Source organism: Heterodontus francisci, chromosome 47, assembly GCF_036365525.1.
Source record: "Heterodontus francisci isolate sHetFra1 chromosome 47, sHetFra1.hap1, whole genome shotgun sequence".
In the NCBI taxonomy this organism is placed as follows: Eukaryota; Metazoa; Chordata; class Chondrichthyes; order Heterodontiformes; family Heterodontidae; genus Heterodontus; species Heterodontus francisci.
Window position 1 is genome coordinate 9,628,598 of NC_090417.1, and position 26,507 is coordinate 9,655,104.

General features: G+C 42.4%; 1 protein-coding gene across 4 annotated transcripts in view; it reads left to right on the forward strand.

Annotated features, from left to right (window-relative positions):
- Window positions 1-26,507, forward strand: part of cdca2 (cell division cycle associated 2) — a 162,128-nt gene that overhangs the window by 95,642 nt on the left and 39,979 nt on the right. For 2 of the 4 annotated variants that reach the window (XR_010971165.1, XR_010971162.1), the window contains exon 16: window positions 20,548-20,606. The gene's annotated coding sequence lies outside the window, so the exon portion shown is untranslated. Of the gene's footprint in view, window positions 1-20,547; window positions 20,607-23,382; window positions 23,414-23,851; window positions 24,916-26,507 lie in introns of those variants that run through there. The other 2 variants (XR_010971163.1, XR_010971164.1) reach the window with 2 other exon arrangements.

Consider the following 26,507-nt stretch of genomic DNA (forward strand, 5'->3'; position numbering starts at 1 on the left):
CTGATTTCTTAACGATGCTTCAGTTGCTGTCTTTTATATTCTCCATGGATGCAAGACCATCCCCCACACTTTAGTTACTGAACTGGGAATACAACCAATGTTTTCAACCATGAAATTATTGTGAATTCATTTTGAAAGTTCCTTCATTCTGCGAGCGTTTCCTGCATCTCATCTCTCCCATTGTTCGGGGCGGGGGGGCCTATTGATATTTAATACTTTCTCTGCTACAAACCTATATTTCAGGATTTGCTTTTCTTTTACCCCTACATTCCAATTCACATTTACTTCTCCAATTTTCTCATTTCATCCGAGATTTATAAAAGTTATTTATATTGTTTACTAATTTTTTTTTAAAGTCACTTAAAATATTTTTGTTTTGCTTTGTTTTTAACCTCTGAAACCTTGGTTTTGATTTGAGCCTTTTTCTTCGACTTGATATGTATTACATTTGCATTTTTCAGTACATCCTGTCTATTTTTGCTCCTTACATTTTCCCCTCGATATTTCCGAGCCTGAATGTGTGTGTGCTGGCTGTTCTTTTCCAACTTCCATAGAAACAAGAACAATAAGTAAAGTTTATGTGGCGCCTTGAAGGTCGTGAAATGTTACAAGGTGTTTCACAGGAGTGCTACCAATGAAAATCTGACTCAGAGTCACATAAAGAGATATTAGAGCAACTGACCAAAAGCTTGTTCAAAAATGTAGGTTTTAAGGAGCATCTTGAAGCGGGGAGAGAGAATTAGAGAGGCGGATAGGTTTAGGGAGGGAATTCTGGAGCTCAGGGCTTTGGCAGCTGAAGCCACAGCCACCAATGGTGGAACGATGAAAATCGGGACTGCTGAAGAGACCAGATTTGCACAGACCTGGAAGGGTTGTAGGGCTAGAGGAGATTACAGAGATAGTGGGGGGGGAGGTCGTGGATGATTTTGAAAACGGGTGAGAATTTTTAAATCGAGGTATTGCTTAACCGGGAGCCAATCTGGGTGAATAGCGTCTTGTAACACAGAAAGAGGCTATTCAGCCCATCATGCCATACAGTCTCTTTGAAAAAGCTATCCAATTCGTCAAACTCTCCTGCTCTCCTGCACATTTTTCATATATCCAATTGTTTTTTCAAAGTTAATATCGAATCTACTGCCACTGTCCTTTCAGGCAGCGCATTCCATATCACAACAACTTTCTGTGTAAAAAAAAACCCTCATCTTCCCTCTTCTTTCATACTCCAGTGAGGTACAGAGCTGCATTCTTGCAGGGACCATCCTTCAGGTGAGATGTTAAACTGAGAGCCCATCTGCTTGTTCTCGTGGTTGAGGTGAATGTTGAAGATCCTGTATTTGAAAAACTGCAGGGAGTTCTTCTGGTGTCCTACCCAAAATTCCTTTCTCAAATTGTCCCACCAGAAACCAATGAAATGGTTATTCATCTCATGTATTGTTCCTGAGCTTGTGATCTATACGATTCAACACCACCCTGCTATTGCCCACTGAGCCATCAGGGAGTGTTATACAAACTTCAACAAAAAGTTCAGTACTAGATTTTTTGTGGTGTGCCGCTTGCCCATTTAATTGCTTTCTTCTTGTGTTACCCAAAGCATTCTATTGCCATAGCAAGGTGGAATATTCATTCAAAGTACTTGTATGGAAAAAGGCCATTATCTTGTGCCCGATATAGGAATCAAAAACGAAGTCTATAAGACTGTTGGAACGTTGCCTATGATATGGTGCATGTACTGGATGCTGTGGAACAGGGCCATACAGAGCAGGAATATTTCCAGTTTGGTTCTCGTTTGCAATGAATTCGGTGCTCTCAGCTGGAGCAGTACGAGGGACATGACAAGTAGTTCCTGCTCCACTTGGCTTGGGAGGAGAAAAATTAGCAAAGATTCGTGAATCTGATTGCTCGCCAGTAACCCCTGCCGGAAGTGTATGTGCACAGAAATCGGATGAAAACAGGATTGGAGAATAGTCACTTCAGTGAGAGGCAATCAGACCTGTGTATCGATAGCCCGGTAGCTATGCCATTTGAAAACCTCATCTTCAAGACTTAACCTTGGCATTGTAGCAAGAAAGCAGTGCCATTTGCAGCAATGCCCTTTCCAAAGTGATTGGTAGGAGAGTTGCCAAGGAACTGAAAATAATAAAGTTCTTCTGGAACCTGGCTTGCTAAAATCTGCTGCCCATTCTGAAGTTCGCCAGCACTAACAGCTGGTTGGCATGCTGATTGTGCATCCGACATAAATCAGGATCTTCATGATGAACATGTACAACTCAGCTGCCCGTTAAAGTTCATAGATCTAATAGGTGCCAATATCCCTCTTACTGGCAGCCAGAGCAGTGGAAACCAATACCAGTCTCCAGAATTAGCCCCTTGGGTTGTCCATAAACCACTAAGTAAAGCCCACTTCCGATCATTTTCTATAATGTACATTGAACCACATATGCTGTCCACCATCCCAATAATCTATGAAAATAGATATATGAGCTGCAACTCAGCAACATCTTTATTTAATTTAAGGAAAATAATTGGATTTTTCTTCCTTTGCAATGGTATACTGGGAGTTCTGTTCTATGGCATTTGGAATATGAGTTTAAATGTATTGCTATTTCTTTGCACTGTAATACAATCAACTATCACCAGTAACCTGTCTCTAGATGCAGAAATCAACAAGCGCATGGGTAAGGCTTCCACTGCTATGTTCAGACTGGCCAAGAGAGTGTGGGAAAATGGCGCACTGACACGGAACACAAAAGTCCGAGTGTATCAGGCCTGTGTCCTCAGTACCTTGCTCTACGGCAGCGAGGCCTGGACAACGTATGCCAGCCAAGAGCGACGTCTCAATTCATTCCATCTTCGCTGCCTTCGGAGAATACTTGGCATCAGGTGGCAGGACTATATCTCCAACACAGAAGTCCTTGAAGCGGCCAACATCCCCAGCTTATACACACTACTGAGTCAGCGGCGCTTGAGATGGCTTGGCCATGTGAGCCGCATGGAAGATGGCAGGATCCCCAAAGACACATTGTACAGCGAGCTCGCCACTGGTATCAGACCCACCGGCCGTCCATGTCTCCGTTATAAAGACGTCTGCAAACGCGACATGAAATCGTGTGACATTGATCACAAGTCGTGGGAGTCAGTTGCCAGCATTCGCCAGAGCTGGCGGGCAGCCATAAAGACAGGGCTAAATTGTGGCGAGTCGAAGAGACTTAGTAGTTGGCAGGAAAAAAGACAGAGGCGCAAGGGGAGAGCCAACTGTGCAACAGCCCCAACAAACAAATTTCTCTGCAGCACCTGTGGAAGAGCCTGTCACTCCAGAATTGGCCTTTATAGCCACTCCAGGCGCTGCTTCACAAACCACTGACCACCTCCAGGCGCGTATCCATTGTCTCTCGAGATAAGGAGGCCCAAAAGAAAGAAAATACCATACATCTTGGTGTGAATGCTATATAGCAGCAGGCGACTCAGTAATCCAGCACCTAACCTCCACTAAAAAGCAATTGGTAGTTTCTAGTAAAGTGCCCCATAATTGCAATCCCATTCATTCATTTTCCAGATCATTGTAGGCTTTCTGCTGTGACTTACCTCCCTTGGGTATAGTGCATTGAAAAGCACACTGAAAAATAGAACTTGGAATAACAGCATTTATAGCAAGTCCTGAAGATGCAAATGCAGATATGCCTTTTGTTCTTGACACTATTTTAAAGAGGAGCAGGGAGGTCTATGCAACACCACCAAGAAACACAAAAGTGTTCGTCTCATTACTGTTTATGGGATCATGCTGTGTGCAATGTGGCTGCATAACAATAGTTACTACACCATAATGCAATGCAGTATGTTTTAAGATGTTTCAGAGGCATGATAAGGCATTAGACTGTGTTTCTTTAGCTTAACTGGTTTCTTCAGAGTTCAAACAAACACAATACAGGAGGACAGCTGATGGTCGGCATGCAGCACGTCAACAAACACTCCTGGATTTGGCATCTTTTTCAGAGACCCAAAAACGTTTAATTTGTTTAGTACAGTTGGAGAGTCAGTCCTGAACATTTTCCCTCTGTTCCTCCATATTGCACAGCAGAGGTCAACATATTTACAGAAATGGACATGGGGTGTAAAAATGAGAGCAATGCCATAAGTCGGATCATAGACTGGATCAAAAACCCAGCTAGGTATAAAAGCAGCATTTATAATGAAAACAGGCAATCCAAGCATTGCGGTCTTGTCCTGGTGGCATGAGTCAGACATTGCTCAAGTCCTTCTTCTTCTTTTGGGCCTCCTTATCTCGAGAGACAATGGATACGCGCCTGGATTGTACCACAGGTTGTCACTACTGTGTGGAGGCCATGACAGCTGAGTCTGATCCTGTCCTCACTCTGTCCACACCGAAGTGTTTCTCAGTAAGACTAACTAAATGGTACTGAGTAGTAGGAACCTTGGCTGATTTTTTTTTTCAGTATTCTTGCCAATTCGATTCCCTTTAACATTACTGAGTTGAGATTCGCCAATTTGGCACAAACCAGGGAACTTCGTTATGATGGCAATGATAAACTGAGTGTTGTCCATTTATTTTGATTTTAACTCATTGGGATAAATTTTGGTTCCTGCTCAGAAGACACTATGAAACCTTTGGGACAGCACACCTTCTGACATTTATTATAAAAGCCAATATCCAGCATAATGTCCTGTGAGTTATTGCTTTGCAAGGGCTAGATTAGTGGATCTGTTCCCCTCTTCAGTCACTGTCCTCTCAGTGTGCCGACACTCCCCCGTGCCATTCTCAGGGCTTCTCGTCATACCAAATTGGTGACGTGATTCACAGCTTCATGATATTCTTAACTTGTTCACCCAAGTAGTGTGTGATCAGGCAGTCACGCTGATGAGCAACTGTTCTCATAATTGTTGGTGAGCCCAGTAAGTTCCTTTGATCTCACAACTTTCATCTTGCATGATGCAGGGATTTGTTGTGACACCCTATAAAGTAACTTGCTACACATCCTTTTTTTAATTTTCCCATCATCTCAAAGTCAAAAAATAATGTCACCATGCCATTTTAAATAGTCGAAACAACTTGCTTGAATTTAACTAGAGATAAAATAATGTATCAAGCAAAGTGGCATAGCAAGATACCAAAAAGCACAATACTTAAACAATAAATCTGGAATTGGGTGTAAAGATTAATAACCTGTTTTTTAGAAAGCCACTTTTTAAAGTTTCTTCACAGCAAGCTTTTCGCAATATAAACTTTGATCGCAAATTATGTGAGACGATCACTTCGGAAACCCCATTGGTCCCAAGAATGAGTGAAATGCCTAGAAAAATGGAGGCTATGAGAGGGTTCTTTGGATTCGTAGAATACCTTTTTTTGGAATCAAAATGTTCAGCAACACAAAAGCAAAATATTATGGTTGCTGGAAATATGAAATAGAAACAGAAAATGCTGGAAAGACTCAGCAGATCTGACAGCATCTTTGGAGACTAAAACAGAGATCAGGTCTGTGACCTTTCATCAGAAAATGCTCAGCTTTGATTGAGTTAGTTGCCAAAGCAACAATAATTCCAAATCCTACTTTGCAATTTCTATTAAGTTACTAACCATTAAAACAAAACACTGTCTCCCTCAAGCAGATATATCCCAATTAGCCCACCTGTCAAGCTGTATAAATTAACACATTTAATCCTGGCTACCCAGCCATACAAGGGGATCATTAGTTATTTCTGTTTACCCACTGTTAGGGCCACGTGGTGAGGGGTGTGGGTGGTTCCCACTGTTCAACTCCCACCTGACCGCAGCAAGTGTTTTTGTTATTCAGGTTTTAACCCCTTTGTGTTTTATTTGTCAAATAAACAGACAGCAACAGGTTTTCTTGTAGGTTTAAAACACAAATTTCATGATTTACTGAGCAACATACCTTATCCCGAAATTGTCACTGCCACATCCACTTGCATGCGCACACACACACACACACACAAAGAAACAGAGAGAAAAGAAAAGGTGTAAGTGCTTTTTAAGTGAGGTGGGGTTTCGGGGTTCACGGTAAACCTGTGAATTCTCTCAGAGGTCAGGTTCTCCGGTTGTACGCTTGAGTTGTTTGTAGATTTCTCTTTTGGTTGAAAGTTCAGTTTGAAGACAGAGATCACTTCCAGTTCACTGCTGCACAAGTTGAAAATGTAGAATTCACAGCAGGGCGCCCTCCTTGGCTTGTTATATTTTTCCCAGTTCTTAGCTGGACAAGCTTTTGTGATGCTTCTTTCGTGCTCTCTCTCTCTCTCTCTCTCTCTCTCTCTCTCTCTCTCTCTCTCTCTCTCTCTCTCTCTCTCTCTCTCTCTCTCTCTCTCTCTCTCTCTCTCTCTCTCTCTTCAGGGAGCTACCTTTAAAGCTCAAAAATGGTTGCACACCTTTGCCTCTCTCTGTTCAGAGAAAGATTTTCATCCCTGTAGTGTCCGACAGTGGCCCAGTATGTGGCTACTTCACATCATCTTTGTTTCAGAGGAACCCATTCAATTCATAAATGTCTCTTTATAGGTTTAAGATGGGTGCAATTGACACCTCTTAGCTTTGAAGGTATTCTTTTGTTCGTACCAGCCAGTAGACACTTTGAATGTACAAAACCAGGTCATTGAGCTGTTCAAGACAGAAATCAATAGATATCTGGATACTAATGACATTAAGGGAGATGAAGATAGCTTGGGAAAGTAGCATAGAGCCATAGAAAAATTACGGCACAGAAGGAGGCCATTCAGCCCATCGTGTCCATGCCGGCCAAAAAATCCCACTTTCCAGCACCTGGTCCATAGCCTTGCCAGTTACAGCACTTCAGGTGCACGTTCAGGTACCTTTTCAAAGAATTGAGGGTCTCTGCCTTCACCACCGTTCCTGGCAGTGAATTCCAGATACACACCACCCTCTGGGTGAAAAAGTTTTTCTTCATGTCCCCTTTAATCCTTTCACCAGTCACCTTAAATCTGTGCTCCCTGGTAATTGACCTCTCCGCTAGGGGAAACAGGTCCTTCCTGTCTTCTCTATCTAGACCCCTCATAATTTTGTACTCCTCTATTAAGTCACCCCTCAGCCTCCTCTGTTCTAATGAAAACAACCCTCGCCTATCCAAACTTTTCTCATAGCTACAACTTTCGATACCTGGCAACATTCTTGTAAATTTCCTCTGTACTCTCTCCAGAGCAATTATGTCCTTCTGTAATGCCGTGACCAGAACGGTATGCAATACTCCAACTGTGGCCTAACCAGCATTTTATACAGTTCCAGCATTACATCCCTGCTTTTGAATTCTATACCTTGGCCAATAAAGGAAAGCATTCCATATTCCTTCTTCACCACTCTATCTACCTGTCCTGCCACCTGTTGACATGCACCGCAAGGTCTGTCGCTTCTTCTACCCCTCTCAATATCGTCCCGTTTATTGTGTATTCCCTCGCTTTATTTGTCCTTCCCAAATGCATTACCTCACACTTATCTGGATGGAATTCTGTTTGCCACTTTTCCGCCCACTCAATCAAACCATTGATATCTTTCTGGAGTGTATGGCTATCCTCTTCGCTATCAGCTATACGGCCAACTTTTGTGTCATCTGCAGGTTTCCCAATCATGCCTCCCATATTTAAGTCAAAATCATTAATATATACCACAAACAGCAAGGGACCCAACACTGAGCCCTTTGGAACGCTGCTTGAAACAGTTTTCCATTCACAAAAACATCCGTCGACTACTACACTTTGTTTCCTGGTCCTGAGCCAATTATGGATCCAACCTGCCACGTTCCCCTGTATCCCATGGCCTTTCATTTTACTGACCAGTCTGTCATGTGGGACCTTGCCAAATGCCTTACTAAAATCCATGTAGACCACATCCACTGCACTTCTCTCATCAATCCTTCTTGTTACTTCCTCAAAAAACTCAATTGATTTAGTAAGACATGACCTTCCCTTTACAAATCCATGCTGACTATCCCTGATTAATCCGTGCCTTTCTAAATGGCAGTTTATCCTGTCCCTCAGAATATATTCTAGCAATTTACCCACCGCCTATCCCTCATCCTTTTTAAACAAGGGTACAATGTTCGCAGACCTCCTATCATCTTCTGTGTCTAGTGAGGATTTGAAGATGATTCTCAGTGCATCCGCTATTTCCTCCCCGGCTTCCTTTAACAATCTGGGATGCAATCCATCCGGCCCTGGCGATTTATCCAGCTTCAAGGATGTCAGACCCTCTAGTACTTCCTCTCTCATTATGCTTATCATATCTAATATTTCACATTCCTCCTCTTTAACTACAATGTCTACATCAACCCTCTCCTTTGTGAAAACAGAGACAACAAACTCATTAAGAACCCTGCCCACATCTTCTGCATCCACACATAAGTTCCCTTGTACATTTCTGATAGGCCCTACCCTTTCCTTAGTTATCCTCTTGCTCTTAATGTAATGGGTTCGGGTTGGGTCAAAATTGCGAGTCCAGCATTCGGGCTCAGGTCAGGTCGGGGACTGGACACTGCTTCCGGGAAGTCACGGGATCAGGCTTACCCATGATTTCCCAGAACTCCAGCTGCAGAAATAGCCTGTTGCCGGAACAGATGAAGGAGATTTGTGTTGGGTCGGGTTGGGTTGGGAGCGAAAAAAAATTCAAGGGCTTGGGTCGGGTTTGGGTTGGCTTTAGTCAGGTTGGGCCCAGGTCGGGTTTTAATTTTATACCCAAGCCAGGTTTTACTGCACACTTTTTAACCTTTGCTTCTTCTGTCTTTCAGTCACTCGCTAATTTTCTGCCTCCTGTTCCCTGCCATAAAATTGTCCTATCTAAGACTGCTCTCAGGTTCCAATCCCCCTGCCAAGCTAGTTTAAACCATCTCTATTGAGGTAGATGATCAGCCATGATCTAATTGAATGGCAGAGCAGGCTCAATGGGCTGAATGGCCCATTCCAACTTCCATGTTCCGAACAGTCTCTATTTTTCCCCTTGTTATGTGAAATTTATATTGAAAATAAAGACACCAGTTTCTGTTTCAGTCACATTGTGCTTCAACCCAGGTAGCCTGAGGACTGCTTTAAGTTACCAGCTACAAGGGGATTTGGGCCACCTGGGGTGTCATGCACAAAGGAAGTGCGATGATCCAACAATCATGTACTAACTCTGAAGAATTATGAAAAACTGACTTTATCTTTAAAAAATAAACCATCATTTAAAAAAATGAACAATGGTCCAAATGGCCACCAAAGAAAAGAGGATTGGCCTTTTTTGTATTCAAACAGTCTGATAAAGACAAAGGACAAATCGTCAAAGCCAAAAGGTGTTCATGAAACCCATCTTACACCTATCCTAAAAACATTCCAGAAATGAATGTCTTCTTCTGAAACAAATGAGGTGTGAAGTAGCCACGTCTTTGCTATTGTGCAATCACCATGGGGAAAAGAGGAGAATGTCCCCTGCCTGGAGGTGAGAGGCGACACAATTTTACCTGAAAAAAAAGACAGCAAGAAAGAGACTGACCCAGAAGGTGTGTGTATTGATCAACAAACAATTGACTTTCTCTTTTTAAAACATACAAGAAAACCTGTTGCAATTTGTTTATTGGAAAAACAATGATAAGATGAGGAGGGGGTCACAAGGCTCCCCTCTTGTCCTTCTCCTTGTCTGACTGCAACAGCGTTTATTTCTTTTTTAAACAGTGGATGTGCTTACCACTTCAGTGAGTGTTAACCTTTTACCTTTGTTGTGATCATAAAAGAACTAATTGGACAGGTTTTCTTGAGTTTAAACAAGAAAGAGGTTAGTTTATTGTACTTTAAAAAACTAAACCCGATCTAGATAAAATAATAAAACTATGCTGCACTTTCACTCACACACACACAAAAACACACACTCACGAGAATGACACACGCAAACAAATTACAGAGTGATGAGGGATAGTTTGGGTTGGATTAGAGTCCAGAACAAATAAAAAAAAATACAGTCTGTGGGTTCAGGTTTTTCTTGGAGACAGAATTGGAGGTGGCTTTCTTCCCCGGGGTCTCAGTCTGTAACAGTGGTAGACTTGGATGTTCCAGAGTTGCAGACAGGTTTCAAAATTTGAAGTATATCTGAAGAAAAAGAGAGACCCACAGCCCCAGTGCGGTCTTGTCTGGTTCGCACTCAAAGCTTGTCTTTTTGCAAAAGACTGCTAGTTTTTCACAGATGGGGAGGTGATCACACGATTGTCCTGTATCTCATTTGCAATTTAATTAGATTCAAGTCCAGGAATTCTCAATCACTGTCGGGTCTCATTGTTTCAATGTTTTAGCCCCTGGAGGTCTGTCTGCACTGTTAATGTTCAGGATTGCTTTGAATGTCCCGTGAACAAGAGTGATACTGGATAATCTACTCAGTGATCCAAGCCGTTGTCCTGGATGGGGGCTTCGTTTGACATGCGTCTCCAATTCGATGTCTTGGAATGTGAGGTATTTCAGTGCAAATTGTGGTGGCCATTTTGGCTGCCAGCTTTGCAGTAGTTAAATGTAGGATCCCAGCTTTCCTTTTTAAAAGTTGAATTAAAAATCCTCATTTGACATAGCATGTTTTCTTGACACATCCACCCACGTGGAATGAAATGTGACGACAGGAAAATTTCATTACATTGTGACAAGGAAAAATAAAACACATTCATCTCAAACATTCACTCCTCAAACTTACAGTGCCATAGTTAGGCTCTAGTTTATTTTTTTTGGCATTTTGTCATCATCCTTCCTTTGGTTGAGATACCATTTAAGAAATTATATTTCTTTTGGGTTGTGTTGTAAAATGGCATTAAGTGTTTCTCTAGCATCAATCTGTAGTACTCTGGGAATGTTCATCTCAATGAACATGTAGTTGTTGGTGAAGCTTGTAGTATTCAAATTTCCATTACTGCTGATGGTCAGTATTCCTGTCTGTGCAGACTTTCACCCTTTAACTACTGTATCCACAACACATATCTTTCACTATTCAGGTTATGACACCTTGATAATTATTCTCGCTGCAGTGATAGTTGGTGATAAATTGTGTTTTAGCCCCTATGAAGTGCCTGAGATATCCTAGAAGCCTTTGTTCTTGCCAAGTTCTGAAACTAAACTGTTGGGCTTGTTGAGCTTTGACTTTGAGACCTGATCATTGGATTCTTCAGTGGGGAGATCCAGACTGACCTCACTTTTTGTTCTCTGGTGATTTACACGTGTTGTTTACTTTAGAGCATTTTTCCTTCCCTTTTCCCTTTACTTTGGGGTGTTTTTTTTCTAATCTGCCCTATGTCCTCTGGGACAGCTTTCACTGCACTCTCCTATGACACTTCAACTAGGTGAGACAGCTTCCTCACTTTTGGCTTGCCCTTTTGGGAACTTTCCTTGTCCCTGCAGATTTCTGTAAATGCTGTGAGCAGCCTTTTCAGGGCTTCTCTGTGCTGCATTTAAGTAGGAGAGTATGGTGCCTAACTTTTCTAACATTTCAGTGTTAGCTAACTGGACAGTAAGGGGTTCCATTTGGGAATCCTCCCGGCCCTCTTCTATCATGGAAGGCTCATTCCTGTGTTCCAAAAACCTCTCCTTGATTAGCTTAAGAACACCGCTCACCTCACGTCCATAAACTAATTCAAAGGGACTAAAGCCAGTGGACTCATTGGGTGAGTCCTTGATAACAAACAGGAGAAATCCCAGCCCTTTGTCCTAGTCATGGAGGTACTTGTAGCAGTTTGCCTTGATCATTGTCTTTAGGGTCTGCTGATACCCTTGCAAACCCCTTGTGACTGTGGGTGGGAGTCTGAAGATTTTAGTTGGGATCTGTTCAGATTACCCATGAATTTCTGAAAGATCCCAGACATGAAATCCGTGCCCTGATTCGACTGGATCTCGAGTAAAGAATTGAGTTAGCCCCTCCACCACTACCTTGGCAGAGATAGTTCTCAGGCATGTCCTCTGGGAATTGTGTAGCCACACCCATAATGATGAGAGGATACTGGTAGACCCCTTTTCTTTTCAGCAGGGGTCCCACACAATCCACCAGCACTCTGCTAAAGGGTTCCCCAAAAGGGGTTTGGGAATTAGGGCTGCAGGTTTTATTGCAGGTCGGGGCTTCCCCACAACCTGGCACGTGTGGCAAGCTTTACAGAACTCCACCACTTCTTTGTGGAGTTTTGGCCAGTTAAATGCTGTCTTATGTGGACTTGGATTTTTCATATACCGATGCCCAGCCATTGGAAGTTCCTGGGCTATTCATAGTATTTCCTAATGGTACCTCGTGGTAACCACTATCTGGTGAACCACTATCCACACATTTCATCCGCAGGTCTGCGAGGAGGTCTCCACTTTCTCATCAGCACCTCATTCTTTAAATAGTAGCACTCTGGGAGTTCCTCTGCTTCAGCTTTGGTTTGGGCAGTCTGTGCTAACTTTTTTAATACTGGATTGGCTTGCTGAGCCTCAACTAAGGAAGACCTGTTTCACCAATCTTTTGGGTCCTCTAACTTCTCAAAGAAGGTTTCAGATAACCAGACAGTAGGATCACCCAGTTCACCCCACTCTGATGGAGCCTGTTTAGCCATGGACCGAGTCACCACACAGTGGGGGAAAATGCCGGGCACCTTCTGTCTCCCTGACCTCTTTCGGTCTCTCTAAAACCACTGAGGGAACTACCACCTTTTCTCCACCAAATCATTACCCAGGAGCAGGTGGAACCTGTCCACAGGTAAGCTGGGGACAATCCCCATGGTTACTGGTCCTGAAACAAGGTCACACTCCAGATGCACCCGGTATAAAGGTATGGGCATATACCGCCCTCCGATACCTTCTACTAACACCCAAGCATTCAATGCATTCTCTGGAGGAAAGGTCATGTCTTTTCCCAGCAGAAGGGATTGACTGGCTCCTGTATCCCTAAATATGACTATAGGCTTGCTTGCCTCTCTTGAGCGGTATGTGGTCTCTTTTCCTTGGGACACAATTGTGCTAACTCTAAGGGATCTTGTTAAATTTTCCCGCACTCACAGTGGTAGGTTTACTGGGTCTTACTGCTGCCTGGTCTGCTGTGCTTTCCATCAGGGCCTCTTTTCCTGCACTGGTCTGATATGCCCTAATTAATCCTACACATTTTCCCCATAACTTCCAGCAGTTAGCTCAAAGGTGACCTGCTTGTTACAATGGAAACACACAGTTTTGGGCATCACTCCTGCTCTCAGCACTGTTCTTTTTGGCCTGAGGAGGGCCCCCTGTGTGTCCAGCTTTCCCTTCACAACCGTTTGGTCTCCTATCACCCTCCCACCTTCTATCCTTTTTGGTTTTTTGGATAGCCGTGCCTTCACTGGTTGTATTGGGTTTTCCCCAAGTTAATTTGAGCTGCCTTAACTCCCTTTGGAAAGCACTTTCTTTTTCCCTTTCCTGAAATTCTCTCTGTTCTTTTTCCTTCTGGAATTCTAATTCTAATCGCCTCTGTTCTCGTTGTGCTTTAGCTGACGTCTGTTTCTGACTCTAAACCTGTTTCTGAGTCTTGTGGTTCAAGTGCAAAATAATCGTCCATATGTTTTAGGATTTTGGGTTTCCTAGCTTTTGGATGGATAGTAATCCCTAACTGCCCAGCTATAATTCTCAGCTCTTCAATCGACAGGGCATTTAACCTATCCCAAGTTACTTCGTTCTGGTTTAGGAAGGTACTGGCTTCAAATGTGGATATTTTAGAACTCTAACAGTGAAAACCACAAGAAAACCTCTATTAACGTTTTTACATTTTTGATAGGGATCAATTTGGTTTCCCACTTCCAATTTCTCGTTTGTCTTTGGGTAACGATCCTAGACGAGCCCCCAAATTTCTATTACAATCAGGTGAGGATGGATCACAAGGCTCCCCTCTTGTTCAACTCCTTGTTTGACCGCAACAGGGTTTATTCCTTTTTAAACAGTGGATGTGCTTCAGTGAGCGCTTAACCTTTTACCTTTGTTGTGATCATAAAGGAACCAAAAGAACAGGTTTTTTTGAGTTCAAACAAAAAAGAGGTTAGTTTCTTGTACTTAAAAAATCTAAACACAATCTACATAAAATACTAAAACTCCGCGAGACTTTCACTCACACACACACACACGCGCACGCAAATCACACACACGAACAGGTTACAGAGTGATGAGGGATAGTTTGGGTTGGATTCGAGTCCAGAACGAATAAAAATAAATATACAGTCTGTGAGGTCTGGTAATTCCGTTTTCTTCTGGCTGAAGTTGTGATCTTGAAGTCTCTGGCTGGCAGAGCTGCACTTTGCGGCTGGCCCACCTGGTTCATGCTTTACTTGGAGACAGAGTTGTAGGTGACTTTCTTCCCCAGGGTCTCTGTCTGTAGCAGTGGTAGACTTGGATGTTCCACAGTTGCAGTAACTTCACAACTTCCAAACTTGCAGTATATCTGGAGAAAAAGAGAGAGAGACACACACACGCCCTCCTGGGGTCTTGTCTTGTCTGAAGTTTGTCTTTTTGCAAAAGACTGCTCGTTTTTCACAGATGGGGAGGCGGTTACATGATTGTTCATGTCTTTGTTTGCAATTTAATTAGATTCAAGTCCAGGAATTCTCAATCCCTGTCGGGTCTCATTGTTTCAATGTTTTACCCCCCTGGAGGTCTGTCTGCACTGTTAATGTTCCAAGGTGGCTTTGAATGTCCTGTTAACAAGAGTGATACTGGATACTCTACTCAGTGATCCAAGCCATTGTCCTGGATGGAGGCCTCATTTGACATGCATCTCCTATTCAATGTCTTGGAATGTGAGGTATTTCAATGCAAATTGTGGTACCCATCTTGGCTGCCAGCTTTTTAAAAGTTAAATGTCGGATCCCAGCTTTCCTTTTTAAAAGTTTCATGTAGGTTTCCAACCGATGAATTAAAAATCCTCATAGCATGTTTTCTTGACACATCCACTTTCAAGAATATTTGCAGTGCAGTTTATCTGCTTCATCAAGATGGGATGGGGATTAAAGAGTACCAGTTGCACCTTACCTTCAGCGATGAGAGGAGGGTTGTATGGAGGAGAGACAAGATCAGAACTCCTCCTCAACACCTCCTGTGATCTCTTACTTTTTCCCAACTGGCATTGCGTTTAGCTACTTGGGAAGCAGTTGTGCACCTCCTGAAAGAGTTTCTATCCGTTTTGTTTTTTTAAACCAAAGACTTCAGCATGGCATTTATGATCAGTGCAAGGTCTAAGGTTTCTTGTCAAATACATTGCACACTTAAGAGGGTTTGACTGCATTTTTCCATTCTAAATGTGATTTCAGGAAGTTTTCCACTTAATGGACTGCTTGGAGTTGGACAGCATCCAAACTTTTGTGTGGATAGACCCTACACTGAAAGCAGGTGCAGTCTATTAGATAGGAAACAAAACAAATTAAGAAAGCATCTTGAAGTTATTAATGTACATCTGAAACAATTTGAGGTAATAAAATATGTTGGCTTGACCAAAGACAGACAGAATTAATTTCCACTTTCTTCAACATATGACAAAGAGCAGGGTTAGTGGCAACTTACATGAGAAAATGTTACTCCTCATTTCCCCTCCCCCATGACAGAATTCTTACTTTGTGGTTCATTCCATTGATGTGGACTAAAAGAGTCACCATTTTTTAAAATTGAAAAATAAGTGATGAGACAAGCGTATGCTGTGGACTCACTCCCATGAGATACTAGATTGAGCGCTTCCTTGATGGGCTTGTGAATAAAAGGCACCAGCCTGTGCAGTACCAATGCCATACAAGAGGAACGGCATAGTGCAGTGGGTTAGCCGCTGCCTGTATTTTAATCGAATGTAGACTGATGGAGTGAAAACTTCCATCGTCTGCTAGCTGGAAGGGTTGCAATCCAGTTTTTCAAAGGCATGGACCTACAACATAAAACTATCCTTATCATGGTACTAACTGACAATCTGAGAGCTCACAGGGTGACCAGTTGTGGGAAATGGGAAAAAATTAACACTCTGGTGCAGTAGAGGATGCCCTGCTAAGGTTGCTGGGTAAAGCAAAAAGAGCTTTATCCTGACAATGCCATACTTGTCCTGGGATGCTTGATGCTGATACCAGGTGCCAGAAATGTTTCCACCACTACCATCCCTCAGTTTGATGAAGAGGAAATGCCACGCACACCAGAAAGTTTGAGGTTTGATTCCACTTTGGACAGCATTTGCCTTCAACCTTCCTGTGCGTGTGGAGGGCAAAATTAGTCAGAGTTCCCACCCTGTTTGAAATCCACATATCCCTGCTAGAATGTACGTAGGTTTGTCCGTGAGGAAACGACAGGGCTTGGCTGTGGTTGAATGCCCCATCAATGCTCAATGTCTTGGCTAACTACTCATGGTTACTTGAGCAACTGGCATGGAGGAACATAGCAACCAGAAAAGGACATTTAGCTCCTTCAAGCCTGTTCAGCCGTTCAGTGAGACCATGGCTGAATTGTGACCTAACTTCATCTGAGTATTGGTCAACATCTTCAGGAGGGGAGGAGGCAAGTCAGTTTAAATCAAGGAGTAGTTGTTGAAAATGCCAAGTTTGGAATTTAGAAGCCTCTACTGTAAAGAAAAGACTGCTGGAGGTAAGTAGTTCAGCAGTTTGGAGGAACCTGCAACTCAAATCAAATTGCTTGTGTTAAACATCAGAGGACAAAATCCAACTAGTTTAAGAGCCAATTTAGCTATTTTGTATGCTTACACACTCGAACTGTCTTCTAACCATTTTCTAAAAGAATGCAATGGTTGTCACCGTTGGCTCTTTCAATTGATTGGAAAAACCTCTCCCTTCGTTCTTCAGAGTGGAACATTTAACTCTGGTCAGCTTCTATTTGGCAGCCGTCAAGAACAGGATGCCTTCATCCCATGTGTCTGGGTTGAATTTTCAAAAAATGCGTTATGAATCTTGTTCCCGAGAGAAGGAGATATCTTTGATGCTGCTCAGTGTTCTTGCAGTCACACACCCCTGTGAAGAACAGACTGATGAGTAACAGTCTCTTTTTCGTTGGTGTTAAAAGCAGCTTAGCATGCAAGTTTTAACTTGAAGAGGAACCTCACACAGAACAGATCCAAAATGAATATTCCAATATCCAGTGCGCGTGGTTCTACAGTATGATTTGGTGGGCTGTGTTCTGAATTCACCCATTTAGACAATGGGGTAGTTTCAGGAAGATATTCCAAAACAACAGAGTATGTGCAAGGATTATGCACAAATCTTTGTTCAAAGGTTTCAAACACTGCAAGTCTGGCTGTGAAGCTTTTTTGGTTTTAGAAATCATATCAGTAGCCTCTATGGACAGGCAGAGAACTTAGCTGCGGGCATGTCAGAAAGTGGCAATAACTATTCACATTTGTTGCTTCTGCTCATTCCTAGAGGTAGGTCGGGACCACAAAACCACTTTCTGTTCTTCCCAGCCTCAGAAGCCAATGCTGGATGTGCAACACTTTTGAATAAAAGTCCCTGAATATTAGTAAATATATTGGTCCATCCTCAAGTGATATTTTGGACAATTTGAACTCCTCAGCACTAAGCCTGACATCTTCTCATGACAGTGTTTAGCATCCAACTGACCAGGAGCCTCATCTTAAAAGACAGCATCTCTGACAATGCAGCACCACCTCCTGGCATAGAACTTAAAACCATAACTCTCTAACATGGAGTGAAGAGTGCTGCCAACAGTTGACACGCAACTATTGGGCATTCTGTATTGTGAAGGCAGGAATGGAACTGAGATAATGATGCCATAAAGCTGGATTATGTAGGAGAGTATACTGACAGCAGTGGAAGAGAGTTGGAGAAGATGAGGAAGAAAGTAAACTGTAGTTGCAGTCGCACAAGATTTTGTTATTAAGCTTTTTACTCATTTGGGGATGACACATTCAGGCCCAACCGTATCTTCATGCATGTGAACATGTGAGCAGGATCACTGGATAGCCATTATTAATGAAAACCCAAGCCAGTATTGCTGTCCTTACTTTAGGAGTGCTGAGGTCAATTATCATGACCTTACTGTAACCGAGACTGAGATTAGCTAATTCAGCACAGGCCCAGGGCGAAATCTAAACTTAGTCATCGGACCCCTGGTCTTTTTGGTTTCGTGGGCAGCACCTATACCAATGGTGCCATTGAGAGATAACATTTGAAAAGGGAAAAGACAATGTAAACTCCTTGTGGTATAGTTTAAAATTGCATTGGATTCTTTATCTGATCTGCATTGTTGGTTATAAATAGAAGCTAGTAACTAGTTTAAACAATGCAGATATTGGTGCAGCAGGTTAACTCATTGCTCTTCCCCCTCTCAAACATAGGTCTCAATCTAGCCTCTTAATGCGATGGAAATCTTTCTGACACCTGGAAGATCCAAAACACAATCATTTTGAGCAACTTCAACCAGTCCCCCGTGGGAAATTATGTTTTTTTACCTTTGGGCACCCAGTAGCAATATCAAACACTCTTGGGTTAAGTATAGCAGAGGCTAGATGCAAAGTCCCATCAACATAGTGAGTTCACCTCATGTTCAGAAAAGGAATGCCTACTCATTCAGAGTGATATTCTTATTTCTGACTCCAGCCATTCTTTTAGTGTCTGAAATCAAGATTTATCACACTGTCCCCTAATCTAACTTTCTGGGACTTCAAAATCATGTATTTCCTGATCTCCCAGTCTTTTACTCATACAAAACTGAAGAGATTTAAAACGCAAGCTTGGCAACATGTAACCACTTTATGATTTCCTAACTTTCCTCTTATTCTTTTCATGGTCTGGATCAAGGGAATTGAGTATTCATGTGTATATCCTGAGTTGAAATATTGCTCTAATTTTGTCTTTCTTCTACCCTCAGCAAGCTTACCTTAATAAAACTTTGCATCAAGGGACAATGGCTGTATGTTGTTCAAGCTACAAGATTTTTGGAAATATAAGAGATCATGAGGAGACACAGGAAAATGGTGCTTATGGTCCATTAAGCACTCGATGTGTTTTCCAGCTTTCCAAATAAAGTTGCATGTTTTCAGTCAAACATCTGCAGAAAGTATTCTGTGTGAAGTTTGATTATGAAATCAAATTTGACAAATGCATATAATGGCAGAACATTTCTTCATTCGCTTTATGTTGAGAATTGTAATCTTGTTACAATCTAAAAGGTGGTGTATTTTCCTGCTATTTGTGGTTGCAAAATAACTTTGCTGATCGCAGTTGTTTTGCGATTAAGCAGAGGTCAAACATTCCCTACAGAGGAGGAGGAGAATTCATGGTTGAGGGTGTGTGGGAGGGTCCTTCTCAGAATGGAGCTGATGTACCTCCTGAGAGCAACAACGTTGGAGGCCAACATTGATCGTACTGCCTCATTTGTAGTGGTTGATGATTGTTGGGTAGGAAGAAACCAGGCAAATGGGGGAAAAAGAGAAAGTGTGTGTTCACCTCAATTTTTTTAAACAGATGGCAGGATTGCAAGATTCAGTATTCCTTCAGTTTCGCCTTTGCAAACCAAGTTACTTTTGGGCTTAACATCGGATCTGTCTAACATGAAATTGTAGTCACATTTCCCACTGTGTTGAAAAATCACTTTTGTGCTCTGTCCGGTGAGGAATTTTACTGCTATGGGATGGAACATTTTGCATTTGCGACATCCATTGGCAGCATTAAATGCTCTTTGGTGGGGTACAGGACCGTTATGCGCAGAGTAAAGCTTTGTTTAATCTGTTCCAGTTCCATGAGAAGAACATTCTCTACTGCAAAAGTGAGAGATGTTTGATTCTCCATGTTGGAAATTTACAGACAGCTGACAAGATTTAATGCCATTAATCTGGGCTGGATTTGATCTATGTCTCAGAAAGACCTGTTTCTGACCCAACGCACGAAAAAGAACTTTAAGAGAGTTCTCTCCTATGTATCGAATAAACACAATAATGGATACTTCTTAATGATTTAGAAGCAAATGTTTTATCTTCAGGTTCAGATGTTGGTTGTGAGCAGCTGAAACTTTGCTTTTCCTATAACAATATCTGACCTTCTATTTGATCAGTGTTGCACTTTTTTGAGAAGTGGCCATTATATTTTGTGTGGTGTTTGTACCATTACACTTGGCCTCTCAGAATTGTTTTAATTATTGTTGCTGCTATTGTTACCAGTGAGATTGGAAACAAAAAATCTGAAACAGCTTTGAAAGAGTAAAACACACATATATTGGCTTTAGATATGGTTAGTAATCGAATTAGTGGTTGATTATTGTGAAGAAGTGCAGAACTGGTCTTACTGGGAGGTGCTCCTCATGGCTTAACATTATTGGCAATCGGAGGACTTGACTTGCAGATATTAATTGTGTATTGCATCAATGGTTGTAGCTACTGCAATGTAAGAATAAAGAATGGATGCTGAATTTTAGTGATTTGTGACATTACCCCTAGATCCCTTTGCTCCTCCAAAGCATATATTATCCAAGGAGTATGTGGCCTCCATATTCCTTGTACTAAAATGCTGCACCTCACACTTATCTATATTGAAATTAATTTGCCAATTACATGCTCATTCTGCAAGTTTATTAATGTCTTGTATTCTGTTGCAGGGAATCACTGGGGATCAAACCTATGGCCTTCCTGGTCTGGTTGGTTCAGCGACTCACTGGTGAGTATTTTTTAAACTGATCAAGGGACAGTGAGACATTGAATAATAAAACATGTTTCTCTTTTATGATTCCTAAATTGGTAATAAAATTACTTGTAGGACTGTACATTCTCAATTCAGTGCTTCTGTTACTAACGGCAGTAATTTGCAGTTAGGTGCTGCTGTCAATGTGGCTGGAAGCCCATCTGGTTTAGCACTGACTGCATGCCATCAGGGAAATCAGGCCAACTGCACAAGCTCAAACAGGCACAGCACAATCTAAAAGAATTGGCCTGGCAAAGAAGCAGAACCATTGCTTTTAATTTTGCATTTTTTTAGCTCAAAAATAGAGACTCAAACACATAGCTTCTTCTGATTCATTCTCTCTCAACTTAATGCTTATTGCTCATGAGCTGCTGTTTGTTGTCTTGCATGTTCTTCCTCTTTGCTGCATTCTCAATGTGTTGAAGTCGAAATTGGTTGCACTGTTTTACCATTTCTTTCACAGGGCCTCAGAACTGTGAACACCTCACCCACATTCGTCTTTCTTCTGCACTAGAGGGCTGTTGATGCTCAGACAATGAGTATATTCAAGCCAGAGATGAATAGATTTTTGAGCACTAAGGAAGTCAAGGGATATGGGGAGAGGGCTGGAAAGTGGAGTTGAGGTAGAAGTTCAGCCATGAAATTATTGAATGGTGGAGCAGACTCGAGGGGCTGTATAGTGTACTCCAACTCATGTTTAGAAACATAGAAAATAGGAGCAGGAGTAGGCCATTTGGCCCTTCGAGCCTGCTCCGCCATTCATTATGACCATGGCTGATCATCCAACTCAGTAGCCTGTTCGGCTTTCGCCCCATACCCTTTGATCCCTTTCGCCCCAAGAGCTATATCTAACTCCTTCTTGAAAACTTACAATGTTTTGGCCTCAACTGCTTTCTGTGGTAGCGAATTCCACAGGCTCACCACTCTCTAGGTGAAGAAATTTCTCCTCATCTCAGTCCTGAAAGGTATACCCCGTATCCTTAGACTATGACCCCTGGTTCTGGACTCCCCCACCATCGGGAACATCCTTCCTGCATCTACCCTTTCAAGTCCTGTTGGACTTTTATAGGTTTCTATGAGATCCTCCCTCACTCTTGTCAACTCCAGCGAATATAATCCTAACCGACTCAATCTCTCCTCATACGTCAGTCCCGCCATCCCAGGAATCAGTCTGGTAAACCTTCGCTGCACTCCCTCTATAGCAAGAACATCCTTCCTCAGATAAGGAGACCAAAACTGCACACAATATTCCAGATGTGGCCTCACCAAGGCCCTGTATAATTGCAACAAGACATCCCTGCTCCTGTACTCGAATCCTCTCGCTATGAAAGCCAACATACTATTTGCCTTTTTTACCGCCTGTTGCACCTGCATGCTTACCTTCAGTGACTGGTGTACAAGAACACCCAGGTCTCGCTGCATATTCCCCTCTCTCAGTTTATAGCCGTTCAGATAATAATCTGCCTTCCTGTTTTTGCTACCAAAGTGGATAACCTCATATTTATCCACATTATACTGCATCTGCCATGCATTAGCCCACTCACTCAACTTTATGTTCCTAAAATCTGCAAACTTTTAAAAGTCAAACTTGGCATCACCTAGTTACTGCTGCTTCATTTACCTCATCTTCTCCCCACCCTATCCAACCTCAGTGTGTTCTGCACTGTGGGCCCTTCCCCTTCACCAAGGCTTCTTAGAAATGTAAAAAAGTCTTTCTGGTTGCATTGCTAAGTACCAGCTTTGAACTACCCATAAGCAGAAGAAAGCAGGATGGCTCCTTGATGTGAGATTTTTTTGTTGATATGACTTGGTGGTCTTCACCTGCACAATTACATTTTACAAAATTTGCATGGTCAATTAACCTTTTAATTGAATGGATTTAGAAAAAAATAAAACCTGAGTGGAAAAACAGTTACCCAGAGCAACACTTCCACATCCACTCATGAATTCCAGCATTATTTGGGTCCTCCGCTTCTGGCTTGAATTTCACACTGTATGACACGACAATTATTTATTACTCAATTGCAGTGAACTGAAAAAATGGAATGTGGTTTGGGAGAGAAGAGGTAGAACTGTTCCCCCTCCAAATCCAAAACTTAAGTTTTTCTTGGGTTGATTCCAGTGACCTTTAACCCTCATCTTCCTGACCCCCATCCAGATTTGGAAGCAGTCAGCCATTTTGTTTGTGCAGGAGAAGCAGGCAACTACATAATGAATGGCTTGAAATGCTCAATATTTCAAAACCTTTGACCAGTCAAGATGAGGTGGAAACTGTTCTGCTCGATGTATAGGCCAAAGAAAACAACAAAAAAAGATTCCTTTTCGACTTGATACTTGTTCCTATCTACTTGGCAGGAGCTCAACTCTGTGCTGTAGCAGAGTAGAAAGACAACTAAACCTCTTCAGCTTAGAGACATTTCACAGCCAACATAAATACTAACAGTTTGGGAGAAATTTTTAAGGATGGAAAATAATCAATGTGCCATTTAGCACTTGCAGTCAGAATGCTAAATCATTCGCTTGTTTTTGGAGAATGAAAACTTTCTTCATGATATAAAATATTCAATAAATAAGGATATGCAAGGTATTGGCAATAGATAAATTGTTTTATTTTGTTGTTCTGAGAAAAGTGGCTATCTGCACAAGTCTAAGTATAGATCACAGTGAAATATTTAGAAAAATATGCAACGGTTGGTGAATGCTTTTGAATAATTCTACTTGTATCCATTTAACCCTTTGACTTCTGAAACAGTTGGGTTGAGCTGGGACTGTGCCGAAAGCGTGCTTCCTTATTCCAAGTCAAGTGTGAAAAAAGTGAGCTGATGGTAAAGGTTGCAGTTGGAGGTCCCAGTCTGTCACTTCCTTCTCATGACTGCCAGTCAGTGTGGACCAAACAGCATGAAGTGTTCATGAGAACTGAACACTTCAGAAACTTGGCAGTTTAATCTCAACTAACTGAAAATTTCTTTGACTTTTCGTAATGTGTGACAGAATTATAAGATAGGCGAGTTGATTCCAGTGAGTGCTGAATCTTTTGAGGTGTACAGTGCACTCCACAATTTGAATTTACAGATTCCAGCATCATTCTATAATAAATTGAACCTGAATGAGCTCCACATTGGCTCTGTGTTATATAAATTGCTGGCTACTTCTATTTCTTTTTCAAGTTTCTCTCCTCCTCTCCTGAAGGTGCTGACTTTTGCCTGACTACTCTTCCACAGGCCCCTGACCTTGGAGTAACTCAGCCAAGTAGTTGTTCTTCAAGATTAAGCCTGGACATTATCAGCAGTCTTTTTAACCAAGGACAGTATCATGGTCCAGTCTGATCTTGTGTTCACCTTACATCCAAATCTGGAAGGAACTCCTGGATAGCGATCAAGAACAGGAAACCTGCCTGCCTTTTGTCTCTTATCAATTCCTGGCTGTCTCTGTAGCCTTATAAATTGCTGGCTAGCTTTGTGTTGTGTAGATTCCCAGCTACCTTGTATCCTATAAGTGGCTGGTTATCTCTCTATCATAATGAATGCTGATTTTCTTTTTATGCCCCGGAGCTTGCTCATTGTCTGGTATCCTCTATATGGTCGGCTCTCTGGGTCTTGACTGTGTCCTGGGTGTTCTTGTCTGTATTATTCGAGCACTTGTGCTGTTCAATAAAGGGATATCACTCAAAACTTAGAAAGTTAGCAACTGACCATGCAAATGGAAAATTGAAAACAATTGTTTGTGGGAGTTTGGAGACCCCAAAGGGCATGTTTGGTCAGCACAGTGGTCATGTTTTTCTTCTTGTCAGTATCTCTTCCACATTGGAACCTTGAATAATAAAGATACTACTCACTGTAAGACGAAGCACATGCAGACCAAAATGTGCCAGGTTTGATCATTTGTCTGGGCTGACTCAGCAATTTTCAGCCGAGATAGCAGTTGGGGAGCTACTAGCCTCTGGGCAATGGGTGAGAAAGATAAGCTAGTGTTCCCATTCTTCTGGACTGTTATCAGTGCCCTGTGCTAAAAAATATCTGTATGTGTGGGTGAGGACAGGATCAAGCTCATCTTATAATGCCCCCACAACCTAGCCTAGATTTTCAGATCAGAATAGCAACACTCATCCATTTATCTCAAATGGATGAATGCCAGAACTTAAATTGCAATGATTGCCAAATCTAGGCCTCACTCTCTCAGCTGACACATGAAGGGCACTCAGTCGGGTGAGGCACAAGAGGGCATCTGGGGCCTGTGGGACCTCACCACAGCTAGTATCAGCACCTTTAAGAAAAGAAGGGAGAAAACTGGCAATAAAAGAAAATCTCCTGAAAATATTATACTGTTGGACGATATTGTAATATACTTTGATTTGTGCCTCAGTTTCTATGTGAGATTTATTGGTTGTTCTGCATTTATTACAGCTTATAACTGACATGGATAATCTGCCTTGTCTGTAAGGTTTGTGAAGTGAGTTAGATTTTGACCTGTTTGGATTACTTCTCCTGAATCCACAATAGACCTTGTATTTATTGTTTCCCAACTCCACTGGAACCAGTTATGTAACCTGCTGAAACACCTGGAACTTGACTCTCAGCCCCCTTAATTCCAAGAGAGACTTAGGGTGCCACAGCACTATAGAAGCAAACTTCATGCGCAGCACATTTGCGCAGCACCATTGTTCAAACACTACATTTATGATGTTATGAGTGCTAAATTTGAAAGCCCCCAAAACAGGCGCATCACAATCTCCAGGTCCATTCAATGTAAATGTAATGCAGGAAACGTGCCAAGTTCGTGCTGCCTGCTCCTTTGAATGATTGCTGCACGCAGGGCAGCGCGAACTGTGTTGTCATTGGCTGTACGCATCAGCAGGAGGACCAAATTTGTAACTTAACAGCATTACTTAAAGCGAGCCTGCACTGCTTCGAGCTAGCCTTCATCTCTTAAAGAGGAACTGCATTGTGTTGGAGCAGTTGCTGGGAGTTGTGCAGGAATTGAATCCGACCTGGGAAACAGTGAAGAATGTCACTTGGTGAGGAGGTGGAAAGTAGGAGCGATGTCCTGTATCTGCAGGGGGCCAGGAGGCCCTTCAGACGCAGGCTGAAATGGCAGTGGGAGCAGATAACCATATCAATATCAGGAGTCACGCTCCGAGGAACTCGATGCAGTGGGCAAGATTCAGTAACCTCATATGGGTGGTCCAGATCATGAATGCATCTTCGAATGCCATATCCTACCAATTGCACCACTAGCCTCAAGCATTGCTCAAATCACCACACCCCCATCATTCATCTACCAACAATCTCCATCAATCAGAACTTATACCTAAAATTCATGTTTAACTGAACCAGCCACATAAATACTTTGGCTACAAGAGCAGGTCAGAGACTGTGTTTTCTATGGCAAGTGGCTCACCTGCTGACTCATCAAAGCCTTCTCATCATCTACAAAGCGCAAGTCAGGAATGTGATGGAATACTCTCAGCTTGCCTGGAGAAGCGTTGCTCCAACAACACTCAAGAAGCTCGACACCTTCCAGAACAAAGCAGCGTACTTGATTGGCACCACCTGAAACATCCAATCCCTTCACCACTGTGCACAGTGGCAGCAGTGTGTACCATCTACAAGATGCACTGCAGCAACTTGCCAAGGCTTCTTCGACAGCAGCTCCTAAACTTGGGACCTCTACAACCTAGAAGGACAAGAGCAGCAGGCGCATCGGAGCACCACCACCACCACCACCTCCAAGCTCCCCTCCAAGTCATACTCATCATACTGACTTGAAAATATATTGCTCTTCATCACTGCTGGATCAAAATCGTGGAGCTCCCGACCTAACAGCACCGCAGGAGTACTTCACCACACAGACTACCATACTTCAAGAAGACATCTCACC